Genomic DNA, 18,053 nt, shown 5'->3' with positions numbered 1-18,053 from the left:
GGTGTACCGGTATACCATTGCACTCTACATTACTGATTCAACCTTGTCAGTTTGTTGTGCTTACATCAAGTATCTAATCCTGTTTGCCAATGAAGTTCCATTTTGCATACAACCTCAAGCCTTCTTTCCTAAGTCACTTTTTGTGACTTCATCATCATCAGAATGACCAACCTGAAGATCTAACCTCAACATCGATCTTCTTGAGTGACAGACCGATTAGCTTAGTCTATCTTCCCTTGAGATGATTGAACCTTGGTCATTTGTCTCTTATGCTATTTGCATGTGTTTACAAGTTACCACTCCACCTATCAGTGTTAGACATCAATGACAAATCTCAGCGCATATACTTGTTCTCTAGATTAACTAGTTTTGTCAATGCCAACAATATGTTATCCAGAGACTTTGGTCATCGATTGCTTTACTAATGATATGTTTTTGACTTATATTGATTTTCCCTTTGGATCAACATGTGGTCACACATATTCATGATGATATGTTATGGATGCAGCTACTTTAATTTTAATGAGCTATATATATTATATTTTTTTGATCTAGATGACTCTTGCAGATGCGGATACAGATAATGTGACATGTGTCTTGTTGATTTTTATGATCTATATGCTTATATGATGAGTTTAATGTACTATATGTTTAGAAGGTGATATGCAGATGATGGTTAAATTTTTTATATTTTTCTAACATGTTTTGTGCTTTTGTGTGCTATGAATAATGCGATCCAGAATGCTATATGTTGTTGGTATGATATACTAATGTATGGGATGCATTGATGATAATGATATGATTTTGAATGGTGAATTGTATTGATAATGTGAGATGTATCTTGAAAATGAGATGTATGATATGAAATGATAGTGAGATGTATCTTGATATAAAATGATGATGTCAACTAATGCAATGAATATAACTATATGCAATATTTTAACATGGTCTAAATGATAATAATAATGCAAACTTAACATGAGCATGCACCTAATGATCATATGCAACCTAATGAGAATGATATGTAATCTAATGCAAGGTTAAGTGAAACTTAAAATATGATAAATGATACTAATGGAAAATGAAAATGATATGCAATGTAATACAAGATTAATAATGAAATGATACTAATGCATTCTTGTTCCCATATGTTGTCATCTATTTTGATCAAATTGTCAGTGCTTCCTTTGTTTTCATCATCGGGCCTTGATATGTTGAAAGTTGATACAAGCATCATGGTATATTTAAACCACAATGACCTGAGTATAACTTACATGGATTTTGATATTGCAAGATGACACAAGTGTCGAGGTATAATTGAACCAAGATGACCCTAGTGTTGCTTGCGTAAAATAAACAAGATAAAACAAGAGTTAACCTTAGGCCAATGCAAATCTGAAATGTCCTCAACGATATGCCACCTGATTGCTTCGTAGGACAAATTTTCATGGTAAAAGGGTTCACTCCCATATAGCAGACAATGAAAAAATCACATTCCTTCCTTGCTTCTCTAGTCGTGAGACATCTTGGAGGTGCTCAAGAGATATGATAAGCAAAATATCAAAACCACAAGTAAAAATGCATGCTATTTGAAATGTATTTTTGTCACATAAAACATCTTGCAAGTATAATTAGTTTAATTGTAATTAGTTCAAAGATCCTTGATTTTTTCCCTTTCGTGTTTGTGCTCACACATTGATATGTTGTTTTGTTGATCCTTGTTTTCTCTCGATGCGTGTTTGATCTGATTTTGAAATCCAAAGGTGAGATGTCCCTAGCAAGGTCACAAACTTACCCCCACTCTAGATACTACTCGATATGGATATGTATAATTGATCACCAAACCATGGTGGGATATGATGGGGATAATTGATCAGATGATCAAGGACAATGACTATGCTAAGTATGTTTGGGATTGATGCTATGTGTATAAGTGTTTTGTGATGGCTATTGGTTTAGATTAGGTGGGTCAAAGATAGGATGCAAGTATTAATAGATAGAAAAGATATTCTCTCACAAGTGGCGCTTGTTGCCAATTTTTCGCCATTTCTTTTTAGTGCACTTTTGATTTTTTCATTTTTTTGTATTTTTGTATTTTTTTTATTTTTTTGCATTATCAGGTACCCATTTGCCAGGTTTTCACCTTAGGGATGATTTTTGATACTTTTTTTATTTATTTATTTCTTTTTTGCTTGATCTATGCATTGGACGACTCAAGTGTAGAATTTCTTTAGATGGATGTTGTTGGTTGGTTCGTCGAGTACGTACCCTTCTAAAGTTGACAATTGATATGCTCCTAATCCATAGACTGATACGATGACAAATGGTCCCAACTAGTTAGGTTCAAATTTCCCTTTCTTCTCTCGATCTTGCTGATTTTTGGGATTTTCTTTTAGAACAAGATCACCAATTTTGAAAGCCCTTGGGATGACTTTGTTATCATAGCTTCTACACATTTGTTGTTGATATGCCTTGAGATGGTCATAGGCAAATTGTCATCTCTCATCAAGAATCTCTAGCTCCTATAACCTATTCACTTGATATTCCTCATCTGGTATGAGGCCCTTCAAAGAGACTCAGAGAGATGGAATCTCTACCTCAAGTAGCAGAATTGCTTCTGAACCACACGCCAATGAATACAATGTAGCCCCCGTAGGTGTGCAGATAATCATTCTATAGGCCCAAAGTGTCAGATTGAGTTGTACATGCCAATCCTTGCTAGCATCATTTACTATTTTCTTGAGGATTTTTAGGATTGTTTCGTTTGATGCTTCTCCTTAGCCATTCCCTTGTGGGTAGTATGGTGTAGAAAAGTGATGTTGGATTTTGAATCATTTGCATAGCTCTTGCACATCTTGATTCTTGAAAGGACGTCCATTATTTATGATGATGGAACTAGGAATGCCATATCTGCAAAGGAGATAGTTGAGGATGAATGATGAGATATGCTTTCCAGTCATGGTGGTCATTGGGACCGCTTCGATCCACTTGGTGAAGTACTCTATGGAAGTGATAATGAACTTATGTCCATTTGACGAGGAAGGATGAATTTTTTCTACTAGATCAAGTCCCCATTGATAGAAAGGCCATGACGTGGTAAATGGTTGTAACTCTTGTGCCGGTGCATGTATGAGGTTACCATGAATTTGGCATTTAGGACACTTCCTAGAAAATTGATAGGACTCTCTTTCCATTGTCAGCTAGTAATATCCCATTCTTAGAAGTTTTTTTGGCAAGTGTAGGACCAATTGAATGTGTACCACAAATACCTTTGTGGAGCTCATGTAAGGCATAGTCAGATTTGTTATGATCGAGGCATCGAAGAATAGTACCATCTAGAACTCGACAGTAAAGTGTGTTAGATGTTAAGGTATAGTGAGCATCTTGTTGGATGAAGCTTTGTTTTTGGTTGCAAGATAGGTCAGGTGGGAGGGTATTGTTTTTGAGATAGTTATAGGTCATCCCATATAGAGGGGAATATGAATTGGTTAGGGTGGAGATGACTTGGGATGTTGAATTGTCATAGGCTGAGAAAAACAATTGCTCCACTAAGAATTCATAACAATTTTGTTTATATGGAATTTGTACAAGCAAGACAATAGTGGCCATTGTATCGACAACTTTGTTGTCTAGTCTTGGAATTTTCTCAAAGGTGATGTGTACAAAGTACTTTTTTGAAGTCATCCACCATTCTTTTGTAAGGCATTATCTTATCATCTTTCGTCTGATAGTCATCATTGATCTAATGGATAACTATTTGAGAATCCCCATAGACTTTCAATTCTATCATTCTCCATTCCATGACTACTTTGATTCCTATTACTAGGGCTTCGTATTCAACAACGTTATTGGTGCATGGGAACATTAATTTGTAGGATATTGGAATTGTATGTCCATCTGGAGCAACAAACAGGGTGTCGACACCTGATCCATGTTGTGTATAAGATCCATCAAAGTATAGGGTCCATTGCTTAGGTGTGATAGTGAGAACATCCATATCTAGAAACTCCACCTGTAGGGGGTGTTGATCTAGTAGTGGTGCTTTTGCCAGTTGATCTACAATTGCTTGTCCTTTGATAGCCCGTCGTTCTATGTATTGAATGTTGAACTCACTTAGGATCATGACCCATTTAGCTAATCTTCTCGTGAGAGCTACCTTACTGAGTAGATTCTTGAGAGGATCAATCTTTGCTACCAGCTTGATTGTGTGGGCTAACATATAGTGGTGAAACTTTTGAGAGGCAAATACCACTACTAGGCAAGCCTTTTTGATGAATGTATAATTGAGTTCATATCCATTCAAAGTCCTACTAATGTAATAGATAGCCCTTTCCTTTCCTGCTGGATCTTCTTGTGCTAGAAGTTCCCCTAATGATACTTATGTTGTTGATATATAGAGGATGAGTGGCTTGCCTGCTATTGGTGGTACCAAAACTGGTGGATTTAGTAGATATTGTTTGAGCTAGTGGAATGATTCTGTACATCCATCTTCCCATCTAAAAGGTACATTTTTATGAAGAAGATGATTGAATGGGAGACATTTGTCTACCAATTGAGATATGAACCTCTGAATGGATTATAACTAACCTTGCAAAGATCTAAGTCGACTAATGTTCTTGGGAGGTGGCATCTCCATGATAGCCTGAACCTTGTTGGATCCACCTTGATGCCCTTTTCTGATAAAATGTAGCCCAATAGTTTGTTGGATGTGACCCCAAAAACACACTTCTTAGGGTTTAATTTGACATTAAATTGCTCTAATTGTTGAAATATTTTATCTAGGATGCCCAAGTGTTCTGCTTGTGTGAATGATTTAGCTAACAAATCATCTACATAATCCTCCATGAAAGTATGCATCATGTCATGGAAGATTGTTGTCATGGCCCTCTGATAAGTTGCACCAGCATTTTTTAAGGCAAAAGGCATGATGTTCCAACAATACATTCCCCATGGACATGTGAATGTAGTTTTATCTTAATTCTTTGGAGCTATCTTGATTTGGTTATTGTTGGCAAATGCACACTCCAATGAGACATTATAGGTGATTGAAGGTTTTGTCATTGACGGAAACCTTACAATCCTACGACACCAGCAAGGCAATCCATCGGCACTAGCAAGATCAAACTTTACACCGACACACAGACCATTGGCACCAACAATGAAAGGAAGCATACCAGCACATAGGCCGACAAGAATTTTCTTTGTAAATTATTTTGTTAATTATTATAAAATCATTGTAAGCCGACTTGGAAAGTTGTAAAATGACTCATATATATAAGAGTTCATTATAGAGGAAGAAAAATAATGTAATGAGGAAAAATAAGGCAGACCTATTATGTGAAATATAGGTTTAGGGTTTATGTATGAAGAAGAGCTATAAATCGGTATTGGATCTGGCATAGTAGATGATATTTTGAAGGAGTACAAGACATTGGATTTATATAATCCATTTTTTAAGTCAGTGAGACTTCCCCTTTTTTGTAATTGAATGGTGAGCTCTAGGCACTTGACCTTCCTGCATGTGCAGGCCCCTCTTGTAGCAGTAATATTCTCTTATTGGCTAGTAAGAGAATATTGTGCATCACAAATCCCATCGATGTTTTTCCCACACTGGGTCTCCTCGTTAAATTCCAGTGTTATGGTGTGTTTTTCATGTGGTTGCTATTATCTCTGTAGGTCCCGGGGACAACTGAGAGGTGGGGGGGATGAATCAGTTGTCTAATAAATTCAAACCAAAATCTTGTTAACCAACTTATTGCTTAATACCGGTAAGACCGTTAATTGTGCTGGTAAACAATGTTAACAGGAAATGTTGTACCGGTAAGAATTAATGCATGAAACATAACCACAAAGTCAACCACAATACATGACACAAATATTTGTACGTGGAAACCCTGTAAGGGGAAAAACCACAGTGGGAAACCTTACCCACAATCAGATGATATTACTATAGATAGTAAGTGTACAAAGAGGGGTCTGCACATGCAGAAAGACCAACAGCCTAGAGCTCACTACTCAAACACAAATGGGAGTCACACTAACTATAGTTGGATGGTTAAATCCAATGAGAATGTACTGCACAAAATAGTATCTTCATATGCTGGATTCAGTACCGGTGTAATGCTGATATGCTTTCTACAAAAACCTAGCTTCACCTTCAAATGATGTCTTTGTGTATACCTCTTCTTAATCTCGCATATACCTTCTTACAATTCTTTTTCGCATTCCACATTTGATCTTACAAATAAGATCTTACATTTATACCGTACCCTAAGACCAATTTTAGTAGGTCGACTCTACAAGATATTACAATAAAACATTTTACAAATAATACAATATCCGATGCAATAATTGATTGAACATGTCGGCTTAATGCATTTACAACAATAATAAATCATCTCCATAGTGTGCCATGCTGATCTAGAAAAGATAAACATGCCGGTGTAACCCTAGATAACTTGGACCTATTTGTCGGTAAAGGCAAATATGCAAATAAGAATATACCAATGATATTACTTCAAGGAAAAGTGTCCACATGATGTCTTTGACATTACCAAGTGTCTTCCATGTCATTGTATGTATCGGTGTACATTATATCCTGCTAGTTAACCATATACCGGTGATTGTTGAATAGTTTACTGACTACCGGTGAATGTTGCTGGATCTCCAAAGTAGGTGTATTTAGCAGGTGTTGACATCAATGACAAAACCATACCAAAATACCAACAATCTCCCCCTTTGGCATTGATGGCAACACAAGATGGAAAAACCATCAAAGTGCCAAAATAGAAATGCCATGTACAAAAACCAATTCTCCCCTTGGGAGTAATATGTGTTTATACAAAGATTTATTTACAATACCAATCTCTCCTCAAAAAGATAATGGATTTTTCCATATATTTTTCTTTAATGTTTTTCCATATATCTCTCCCCCTTTGACATCAAATGCCAAAGTCATAGAAGGGTCAAGTTCATACAAAATACCAACCAATTCAATATACCAACTACTCCCCCTGAGAAGTAGCTTCCTCATCAAATACCGAAATAAAAGATTTGTCCATTTAATTTTGTCGGTTGATGACAATCATCAACTATCTAAGTCTCTACCGGTGGAGGTAAGACTCCAAGTCAATCTCTGAGATACTCAAAAGTTTCCTTAGGCAAAGTTTTTGTAAAAATATCTGCAAGCTGTTCTTTAGTATTCACATAAACCAGTTTTATTTCCTTTTCTTCAACTTTTTCCCTTAGAAAATTCAGTTTGATAGAAACATGTTTTGTTTTAGAATGTAATATTGGATTCTTAGATATATCAATTGCTGTAGTGTTATCACAATATATAGTAATAGGTTCCTTGCATTTTACCTTTATGTCTTTCAACATTTGCTTAAGCCAAAGTACCTGTGTATAGTTTGTTGCTGCTGCAACATATTCTGATTCTGCTGTTGATAAAGATGTACAACTCTATTTCTTACTTAACCAAGAAACTAATCTCTTTCCAAGAAAGAATGCTCCTCCAGTGGTTCTCTTTCTATCATCCGCATCTCCTGCCCAATTTGCATCTGTGTATGCATATAGATCAAAATTTTCATCTTTAGGATACCATAATCCAAGATTTGTTGTGCCTCGTAAGTATCAAAAAATCCTTTTTATTGCCGATTCATGATTTTCCTTGGGATTACTCTGAAATCTAGAAACTATACATACTACATTCATAATATCAGGTCTGGTTTGTGTCAAATACAGTAAACTTCCTATCATAGATTTGTATCTAGTTGGATTAACAGGTGTAGATTCATCCCTTTAAGATAATTTGTCATTTGTAGTCATAGGTGTGCTTACCGGTTTAGAGTTCTCCATCCCAAATTTCTTGAGTAGTTCTTTCAAGTACTTAGATTGACTAAAAAATATGCCTTTATCAGTCTATAAAATCTGCAATCATAAAAAGCATTTTATTTCTCCAATCATAGACATTTCAAATTCATGCTGCATTTTAAGAGAAAATTCTTTGCATAATCCATCTTCTCCTCCAAAGATTATACCATCAACAAATACTTCCATAATCAAAATGTCATCATTAGTTACTTTGTAATATAAATTGCTATCTGCATTTCCTTTAGTAAAACCAATTTTTAAGAGATACTTATCCAATCTTGCATACCAGGCTCTTGGAGCTTGTTTTAGTCCATATAGAGCTTTTCTTAATCTGCAAACCATATCATTATTATCTGTCAAAGAAAATCCATCAGGTTGTTCAATATAAACTTCTTCTTCAAGATCTCCATTCAAAAATACACATTTAATATCCATTTGATAAACTTTGTAATCCTTGTGAGCTGCAAAGGCTAAGAATAATCTAACTGCTTCAATTTTGGCTACCGGTGCAAAGGTTTCATTGTAATCAACTCCTTCTTTCTGAGAATATCCCTTACACACTAGTCTTGCTTTATTCCTCACAACCTTACCATCTTCATTGAGTTTGTTTCTAAATACCCATTTGGTTCCAATTACATTTTTATTTTCAAGCCGGGGAACTAATGTCCAAGTATTATTTTTCTCAATTTGTCCTAATTCTTCTTCCATAACTTTAATCCAAAATTTATCTTCACATGCCTCATTGATAGATAATGGTTCAATTTGAGAAATAAGACATACCTCTTCAGTTTCCAGTCTTCCTCTTGTCATGACTCCTTTAAATTTGCTTCCAATTATCTGATCTTCAGAATGATTCAGTCTTACATACCGGGGTGTCTTAGTCTGTTGTGGTTCTTCAATTACTATGGTATCCTCTGATGATACCAAAGTAACTGGGTCATCATTCTGTACCGGCGGATTTACCATTGGTTCATTTGTCATAATTTTTGTTACCAGTTCAGAGTCTATATACCTTGAAGTTCCTCTAAATTGTTCATCAATCTTTACATTTGTACTCTCAACAATTTTCTGTAATCTTTTATTAAAACATCTATAAGCTTTACTCTTAGATGAATAACCAAGAAATATTCCTTCATCACTTCTAGGATCAAACTTGCCAATATACTCATCTCTTCTAATATAACATTTACTTCCAAAAATTTTGAAATACTTAAGAGTAGGAGTATTACCAAACCATAGTTCATGAGGGTTCTTACCGGTTTCACCTTTGATGTGAACTTTGTTAAATGTATAGATAGTAGTGCTTACTACCTCTCTCTAGTACACATGTGGTAGATTTGCTTTTGATAACATATTTCTTGCTACATCCAAAATAGTTCTATTTTTCCTTTCAACAACTCCATTCTGTTGTGGTGTCTGAGGTGCTAATAACTGTCTTTTGATTCCATTCACTTCATAGAATGTATTAAAATCTCTAGATGTCAATTCTCCTCCTTGATCTGATCTTAAACATTTAATTTTCTTACCGATTTCATTTTCAACCATTGCTTTGAATAGTTTGAACTTCCCAGGTGCTTCTGACTTTTCTCTAAGAAAAGTAACCCAACACCTTCTAGAATAATCATCAATAATTAGCATGAAATATCTATCACCTTGTAAGCTTTTAGTTCTAGCTGGACCACATAAATCAATGTGAATTAAACCAAGAGCATTATTGGATTTTTCTGGAATACTTTTGAAACTAGCTCTAACCTGTTTTCCAAATTGACATTCCTTGCAAATTGTATTATGAGGTTTCACAATTTTAGGTAGATCTCTAACTGCCTTAGAAGTACTGAATTTTACCATGCAATCAAAATTTACATGACATAGTCTTTTATGCCATAGCCAACTTTCATCTATATGAGCAATTAAGCATGCCTTTTCACTGTTATTCAAATGAAAGATATTACCTCTAGTTTGATTACCGATTGCAATTTCCAAACCAGTTCTATTCATGATTTTGCATTTTCCATTTTTAAATTGTAACTGAAAACCTTTTTCAACTAATTGACCAACACTTAAAAGATTATGTTTTAATCCTTCAACATAGTAAACATTGTTAGTGTTATGTTTACCATCAAGAGATATTGAACCCTTACCTTTGATTGAACAGGCTTTGTCATCTTCGAATCTTACTAAACCTCCATTGTATTCTTGAAAGTTCAAGAATTTGCCTTTGTCTCTAGTCATGTGATGTGAGCATCCTGAGTCAATAATCCATTCATCCTTTGATTCAATTTTAGCTGCTAGGGCTTGTTCTACCAGTGGAGCAATAGGTATCGGTTGATCTTCTATTATAGCAACAAAGACCGATCCGTTGTCTGCTAAATCTTCATCAGAATCATCAGTCACACCTTCATTAGCAATGTAACATGATTTATCTTTGTTTTTCTTAAATCTGTATCTCTAATATTCAGGATTAGGTTTGTATGTCCTTCTAGCTTCTTCTCTTAGTCTAGCATGTCTATTAGGGCATCTTGAATCCATATGACCAATCTTATTGCAATTGAAACATTTAAAGGGTGCTTTACCTTCATACTTACTTCCAATTGGACCTTTTTGCATTTTTCTTGCAAATAGTGCTTCAAGTTTTTCAAGCTCTTCATTCTCCTTCCTGGTTTCTTCAAGTTCTCTTGCATAAAAGGCTCTCCAGTCTGATTTTTCAAAAGATGGAGTAGATGATGTTGATGCTTTGAAGGCCAAATCAGTTTTTATAGCAACAGGACCAAATTCCTCTATTTCAAAAGCTGAAAGTTTTCCAATCAATGTATCCCTAGTTACTGATGTATTAGGCATTGTTCTCAACTCATTAATAGCAGCAACCTTCATTTTATATGCCGGTGGCAAACCTCTTAAGATTTTTGAAACAATCTCATCTTCACTCAAGGTTCCTCCACAACATTTGATACCTAAAACAATTTCATTTACTCTTTCCATAAAAGAAGAAATTCTTTCATCTTCTTCCATTTTCAGATGTTCATACTTGACTCGGAAGCTTTCAAGTTTTGTAATTTTGATTGTGGAATCCCCTTCATTCAGTGTTTCCAAATGATCCCAAATATCTTTTGTAGTAGATCTATCTGATAATCCCATGATTTGTTGATCTGATAATGCGCTCAAAAGTGCTTCTCTTTCTTTGCAATCATTTTCTTTATCTTTGCCTAAAGTAATAGGAGCAGGCTGACCAGCTACAATAACAGTATAACCATTCTTAGTAACTTCCCAGATGTCTTTACCAATACAATTCAGATGTGTCTCCATTCAGATTTTCCATATTCCATAGTTGGTTCCATCAAGTTTAGGACTATCCTTCCTGAAATAATTAGTAGACATTGGATCTCCTCAAGTTGTTAAACTTCTGCAAAAAGAGGACTAGGCTCTGATACCAATTGTAAGTCCCGAGGACAACTGAGAGGGGGGGGGTGAATCAGTTGTCTAATAAATTCAAACCAAAATCTTATTAACCAACTTATTGCTTAATACTGGTAAGACAGTTAATTGTGTCGATAAACAATGTTAATAGGAAATGTTGTACCGATAAGAATTAATGCATGAAACATAAGCACAAAGTCAACCACAACACATGACACAAATATTTGTATGTGGAAACCCTGTAAGGGGAAAAACCACAGTGGGAAACCTTACCCACAATCAGATGATACTACTGCAGATAGTAAGTGTACAAAGAGGGGTTTGCACATGCAGAAAGGCCAATAGCCTAGAGCTCACTGCTCAAACACAAATGGGAGTCACACTAACTATAGTTGGAAGGTTAAATCCAATGAGAATTTACTGCACAAAATAGTATCTTCATATGCTAGATTCAGTACCGGTGTAATGCTGATATGCTTCTACAAAAACCTAGCTTCACCTTCAAATGATGTCTTCGTGTATGCCTTTGCTTAGTCTCACATATACCTTCTTACAATTCTTTTTCGCATTCCACATTTGATCTTACAAATAAGATCTTACATTTATATAATACCCTAAGACCAATTTTAGTAGGTTGGCTCTACAAGATATTACAATAAAACATTTTACAAATAATACAATATCCGATGCAATAATCGATTGAACATGTCGGCTTAATGCATTTACAACAATAATAAATCATCTCCATAGCGTGCCATGCTGATTTGGAAAAGATAAACCTGTTGGTGTAACCCTAGATAACCTGGACCTATTTGCCGGTAAAGGCAAATATGCAAATAAGAATATACCAATGATATTACTTCAAGGAAAAGTGTCCACATGATGTCTTCGACATTACCAAGTGTCTTCCATGTCATTGTATGTACCGGTGTACATTATATCCTGTCAGTTAACCATATATCGGTGATTGTTGAACAGTTTACTGATTGCCAGTGAATGTTGCTGGATCTCCAAAGTAGGTGTATTTAGCAGGTGTTGACATCAATGACAAAACCATACGAAAATACCAACAATCTCTATTTATTGCATTTCTTTATGTATACCGGTATACAGTATTAATATGTTCTACATGTTTTAAGTTAAGAAAATCATCAAACTAGTTAGATACTGATTCACCCCCCCCCCTCTCAGTATCTGTGGGAATGATAACAATTGGTATCAGAGCTTGGTCCTCTATTTTTAGAAGCCTAACAACTTCAAGAAGATCTTGACACCGGTAGAGATGGAAAACTTGATGAAGCAATTATAAGCAGCTCTCTCAGACTATGATGCAGAAAATTTGAAAAATATCAAACTTGAAGATGATCTAAAGGTTGCACAAGATATTATTAAAGCACTTCAAGAAAATCTTACCATTACAAGAAACAAGAGAAGAAAACTTATTAAAAAAATGCAAAATGAGAATGATGAAAAGGAAACTCTTAGTGATTTGATGAATAAGCTGAAATAAGAAAACATGACAACAAAGAATGAGATGCAGGATATGACTACGAGATTTTGTAACGAAATTTAAGATAGAAAGAAGAATGAAGAAGACTTGACTAGAAGACTAAATGATGCTACAAATGAAAACACAAGACTTAGTTATGAAAATGATATGTTGAAGACAAATCTGATGCATGCACAGAATGACTCAAATGAACTCATGAGATAAAAAGGTATCTTGGAAGGAGAACTGGCTGCTGCAAATCAACATAAAGAAAAAAATCAAGAAAAGCTCAGAAGAACTTGGTGACTTTTTGAAGAATCAGAAACCTAATGGTGACACTAATGGTCTTGGCTTTGAAGCTGGTGAAAGCTCCGATACTGCAAACACACAAGATCATGGCAAACCGGTAAGACAACCTACTGCTTATAAATTCAATGGAAAATGCTTTAACTGTAACAAGTATGGTCATAGAGAAAATCAATGTAGATCTAGAAATTATCAGAATACCAATACACCCATCAATCAATGTTCTAAATGCAACAAAGTTGGTCACAATTCAGAGAATTACAGAATGAATGTGAGATGTAATGTTTGTGGAAGATTTGGACACTTATCTAATCAATGCAGAACACAAACTGGCATAGGATATGGAAAAGCTATTCAAAAAAATAATGTGACTTGTTATGCTTGTAGCAAGATTGGACATATTGCAAAATTTTGTAGAAGCAAGTCCTCACCGGTAAATAACAAAGGTCCTAGTTTGAAAGGTAAAGAAAAAGTTGAAGAAGTTAAGAAGGAATTCTCAAAAAAAAGGATAGGAAAGTCTTCATCTAGGAGAGTCTTCATCTAACTGAAGAAAATTTCCTTGAGGGTTTAGCAATCAAATGTGAAACATGCTATTATTCCCTTGGTTGATGGTAAGAAGTTGAAATTACTTCTATACTGGCAGATAAGTTAAGTTATTACTTAACCGGCAAGCATTAAATGTGGTGGTTGGCAAAATTAATATTATAAATCAGTGTTTTGGCTCCAATTTCATTTCATTGAGCATTCAAACATTCAAAGAGCAGTGAAAATTTCAGAGCAAAGACATTTCGAGCAAAGAAGTGAAGCAATTCATCAAGCAACCTTTCCTAAGGTAGATAAAGGTATTTCTAATCATGTCTTCTTCATCTGTTCCTGAATTCATAGCAAACCCTACTGTAGTCAAAGTGATTAAACGCCCTAGACCTATATTTGAGTTAGTTCCCAAAATTGCTAAGAAGGATGATAATGTTGGTGCACTTTCTCAAATCCCCAAAGGAGTAGTTTTTGTAGAAGACCCTAGAATGTACATTCATTGTCACATAGAAGAAATAGGTGATGAGGAAATCAAGAGCATGTATAAGAATATAATTTGTGATGATTTTGGTAATGTGAAACCTGAAAACAAAATAGTTGAAACCCTAAGATTCATTGAATTCCTCAGTATTCCAGAATTCCCTAAGGATGTTATAAGGATAGTTCTAAGTAGGGTTCATGGTGAATTCTTCTGGTTAGACTCAGTTCACAAAATTACTAAAGAGGTAGTAAAGGCTATGATAGGGTTACCTTCCACCGATAACAGGCCCGATAAGACAAAGAAGGTCTCAAATGACCTAGTGATCAACCTAACAGGTGCAACATCTAACAAGAGATCTTTAAGAGTGAATGATGTAACCGACATCAATGTCAGATTCATTAGCATGATTTTAGGCTACAAAACCACACATGCAAATAGGTTAAACTCAGTCTCTAGCCTATGCATAAAGAGTGCCCATGATATGATCAAGGATAATGCAAGCTTCTTGATAATCTTGGAAAAATTAAGAAAGACAAAAAGGGGATATTTAGATTTGGAAACCTACTTGTCTGTTTAATGCTGCACATAACAAAATAGGTACCCAGTATTGGTAATAATAATCTTGGTTTTGACATACTGGTAGGCAAACAATTGTCTGATTTACTAAATAACATGGGTGAAAATAGAGAAAAGAATATAAATGAGTACTTTCAGGCATTGAAGACTCAGATGATTACTAAGGTCAGACTTTCCCAAATAATTGTAAATAAGTATAAGGATGAAATATGCTTTGTTATTAAGAAGGATGAGATTTGGATGGAGGTAGTTGTCCCAAGAACCATTTGGGTTACTGAAATGGGTTATGAAATTGATGACCACATAATTGAAACATAAGCAAAAGCCCTTCTGGAAGCACCTAAGGAACCAAAAGAAGAGGTATTTGGTAGTGCTGAAACTATTGAAAGTCAAATCCAATCAAAGAAAAGGGTAAAGAAGGTAGAAGCAACAGTAAGAAGAGGATCTAGGCAAGCAAAGGCTATCAAAGAAGATGTACTTAAACAAACTGGTATCACTGAAGATGAGTTAGAAACACTATAGCCAGAAACTCACCTTTCACCGGTAGCAACTTCTTTGAAAAGTGACATGCTAGCTGCATTTAAAAGAGTTGTGAGGAAAAGAGAACCTTCACCAGTATCTACACATTATCCTAGAAGAACTAGACAGAAATAACAGGCAGTAAGGCCCCTGGCTAAGAAGATAACTCCAAAGAAGAAGAAGTTAACACCCAAGAAGAAGAATCAACGAAACATTGCTCCAATTGACAAACTACTAGATGAAATAACAGAGGATGGACAGCTGAAAAACATCAATAAATTATATGATTCATTATAAGTTGATGAGAAGGAGAAAGTTGAAAAAAATGTAATTATACACTTTGACATTTACAAGAAATTTCTAATGCAAGTTGTAGATGAATTGCCGACAGAACTGTTTAAAAGACTTGAAGTAAGAAGGCAAGCTGTTGTAGAGCTTGATAAGAAAATGAAAATTGAAAAACTACTTGATGTTTATCCAGTCAACTCACCAAAATAGATAGATGGTCTGATCTCAGAGGCTAACTGGTCAGTATTTTCAACTGCACACCAACATGTAGCAATTATGGTTGGTAGAGTAAATGAGGTTGTAGAGGAAACTGCAAATGCATGGTACATATTCCTTGTAAAGAAGGAAAAGAAGAATATAGAAAACCCAAACACATCAAAGTATATCAGAAGGATAAAGATAAGGGAAAAGGGAAAAGGTAAGGTTGGTGGACCACCTAGCACAAAAATAAAAGATAACTTATGCCCACCACCTCTGAATACTCCACTAGTAGTTACCATTGACAATCAACCGAATAGTGAGAGTATGGATATACCACAAGAGGACACCAATCCCAACTCTGAGGTATTATACACAGTGGACATTGATACTCAAAAGGTCAATATTGTGGTAGATAAGGATACAATTGAGAAGACAGATATGGCTAATGAGCAATTAGTAACTGATGGTAAAGAAGGTAAACCGACAGATGATAACACTGAGCAACAGGCTCACACAGAGCAAAAGGCTCCATCACCACAATAGGTTCACACTGAGTCAGTGCCACCGACAACAACTGAGCAAGACAAACCTTTGCTTAAAGAAATGGAAACACAAACTGACCTACCAGAGGTCACCACAAGCAAGGATATTGCTCCCATCATCGAAATATAGATTATTGGCTCATCAAATAATGTAACATAAGTTCTTTTGGATTCCATAAAGAAGATAACAGATTGTAGCTCACAGGCTTACAAGGCAATAGATGATACCATTCCAATTTTGAAAATGATAGCACCAAAATGTAATGTAGATAATAAAGATTCTTTGAGTCAACTTGACACTTTGTCTAAGTATATTACTGAAAACACTATGACAGTTGAACAAATAAAAGAGGAAGCATTCAAGGAGAGATTAGAGAAGGAAAAACACAAATTCTTTGAGGAAGAAATAAAGAAGTGTACAAGGCAATTTGACACACTTCTACCAGAACTATGTAGCACATTGAAGGAATTCAAAACTTTGTACAGGGACACATGTAAAAATAACTTTTTGATAGTTGATATAGACAAGAAAATTAGCAAGATACAGGAAGAAATAAATCAACTAGCTGACAATTTCATTAATTCATCTGATTCATTATCAATTTTTGAGCAGAAGATAATAGGTTTGGAGGAAGAACTATTAAAGTTGGAAAGAGACAAAGAAAGAATAAAAGGAAAGGCTAAAGATCTAAAATGGAGACTTAATCCAAAATTGGACTACCTCACCTCCTTGAGGAAAGAAATATCTGATGCCTTGATTCAAGGATAGAAAACAATGATAGAGCAAATGCAACAACTCACCGGTACAGTTCAGAGGATAAAGGCTGCAATAAAAGACAACAAAAAGTTCATTGAGAGCTTGAATCTAGTTTTGGTAGATCTTTTTCAGATTGTAACCAATCGGTTACAAGGATGAAGCAGGAAACCACACTCATTGACACTTTGACAACCTTTGTCATTGATGCCAAATGGGGAGTAGTGGAATGAGAAAAATAATCAGTAAAATGACTCATCAACTCAGGGGGAGTACACATTCTTTTGGTACACATTTTTGGAAAGACAATACCGACAGATTCTTTTTGGATGACAGTTTTTTTTATTTTTCTCATGAGTGTTGCCATCAATGCCAAAGGGGGAGATTGTTGGCAAATGCACACTCCAATGAGACATTGTAGGTGATTGAACATTTTGTCATTGATGGCAACCTTATAGTCCTATGACACCAGCAAGGCAATCCATCAGCACTAGCAAGATTAGACTTTACACCGGCACATAGACCACTGGCACCAGTAATGAAAGGAAGCATACCAGAACAGAGGCCGACAGGAATTTTGTTTGTAAATTATTTTGTTAATTATTGTAAAATCATTGTAAGCCAACTTGGAAAGTTGTAAAATGACTCATATATATAAGAGTTCATTATAGAGGAAGAAAAAGAATGTAATGAGGAAAAATAAGGCAGACCTATTATGTGAAATATATGTTAAGGGTTTATGTATGAAGCAGAGCTATAAACTAGTACTGGATCTAGCATAGTAGATGCTATTTTGAAGTAGTACAAGACATTGGATTTATATAATCCATTTTGTAAGTCGGTGAGACTTCCCATTTTTGTAATTGAGCAGTGAGCTCTAGGCACTTGGCCTTCCTGCATGTGCAGGCCCCTCTTGTAGCAGTAATATTCTCTTATTGGCTAGTAAGTGAATATTGTGGGTCACAAATCCTACTGAGGTTTTTCCCACACCGAGTTTCCTCGTTAAACTACTGTGTTATGGTATGTTTTTCATGTTATCTCTGTTTATTGCATTACTTTCTGTTTACCGGTATATAG

This window comes from Cryptomeria japonica, chromosome 8 (genome assembly GCF_030272615.1).
Source record: "Cryptomeria japonica chromosome 8, Sugi_1.0, whole genome shotgun sequence".
NCBI lineage: Eukaryota > Viridiplantae > Streptophyta > Pinopsida > Cupressales > Cupressaceae > Cryptomeria > Cryptomeria japonica.
This window is presented reverse-complemented; position numbering follows the sequence as displayed.